Source organism: Aplysia californica, unplaced genomic scaffold (genome assembly GCF_000002075.1).
Source record: "Aplysia californica isolate F4 #8 unplaced genomic scaffold, AplCal3.0 scaffold00008, whole genome shotgun sequence".
NCBI lineage: Eukaryota > Metazoa > Mollusca > Gastropoda > Aplysiida > Aplysiidae > Aplysia > Aplysia californica.
The window spans coordinates 3,206,635-3,208,369 of NW_004797278.1; positions in this window are offsets into that span (position 1 = coordinate 3,206,635).

Consider the following 1,735-nt stretch of genomic DNA (forward strand, 5'->3'; position numbering starts at 1 on the left):
GTACAGCTGTCGTTGGCTAGCAACACACACGCGCACACAACCAATACCCCAGCTGTTGCAAGCTAAGATCTGCCACTCCACACGCGAAATCGTTCGAATATTTCATCAATTTTACAACTACACAAAACTCCAGAGCGTTGGGTGCGTGACTCCATCATTTTGTCCTAGCTCAAGGACTTGAGGGAAAACGACGGGAAACATTTTGTTCTTTAACAAAAATTCTTTTTGAGTCTGATTGTGATTCTGATAGATCTATTGTGATTCTGATAGATCTATTGTGATTCTGATATTGTGATTCTGATATCATGAGGGAGTGACAATTACGCGAAATGTTTTATATATAAATCCTTTTTGTGTTTCTAATTGTTATTCTGGTATTATGAGGCAGTGACAACTACGCGAAATGTTTTATCCTTTCTGTGTCTAATTGTGATTCAGATTATACGAGGAATGAAAGAGTGAACATGCTTAGTACGTGCGGACATTACAGAGTATTGTGACCACGCTGAAAGTGTAAATTCATCAGCTAGATCTAGGTTTTCTTTTTCTCTGTTGACCTTTTGATGATTCAGATAAAGTTATATTAAACTCAAACTCGCAGAAAGATATCCCAGTTTCCCAGCAAAGAGTAGATCTAGTCCAAACAGTAGTGGTTCACATACCTATTCGAACCCGCCGCGAAAGTATTCCAACAAAGATGATAGCAAACATTAGCTTAATGTGTTGACACTGTGTGGTGCCTTCTGATTCTTTCCTTTGGACTAATAATAGAGTAACGTCACTCCTAACTTGAATTAACTTCTGAGAGGAGAATGACGTAAGCTTGTTGTTAGATGGGTATGTAACTAGCCTATTTTATTCAGAGTTTTAAGAACTTTGACTCACATGCATACACAGACACACTCTCCACTTGACTTACGTTCTTAGATGAGGGAGACACAAGCTCATTGGTAGGTAAGTAGGTGTTTCACTCAATGTTTTAAGGACCCTGGCTCATAGCATTATTATTATTATGAAGCTTTTTGAAAGCTTTAGTAGAGGTTTTAAGGCGTTCGCAACTGCATAAGGTCATATGAGCGCCATAATATTATGAAGCACACAGATTTTGCGAAAGAGACTTTGGTGAAACAGCATGCATTTTCAATGACATAGGATTCAATAACATAATTTTACAATAAACGTTTGATGTTGTTGAAGAAAGTTACCCGAACAGAATACTATGATAACAGAAAAGTTTATAGGCCTATACCTTGTTTTGTGGGTTGAACGTTCCATACAAGCCTACTTGGTCATATATAAATAGCCTTCTCTCGAAAGCTCCGCCTGCATTTCGTTGGATGAGTCAGTCTGCCCTCGAGGTGGTTGTGAGCTGTGAGTAAAAGGCGGGTAGTTAGGGGAAACTTCTGGTGAAAATGATTTATTTCCTTCTTTTCTTTCCTTCATTTTTAATTTCAATTTTATTTATATTATTTGTTTGTTTGTATGTTGTTGCTGTATGTTGTTGTTTGTGTGGCCATCATCTGTGAGTAATTTAATTTAATTTAATTTTTTTCAACCTTTTTTTTAAAGGTGGGGATCTATGTCTTGTTTTTACTCCAATGTACTAAATGGCCGTTATTATGTGTTTTCTTTTTTAAATAGGATTGAAAAAAAAACAACTAGAACAGAAAAAAACTAACAAATTTGTGTTTTAATCGTTGCGTAACTTACACACTGACCTATTTAATTATGTGTA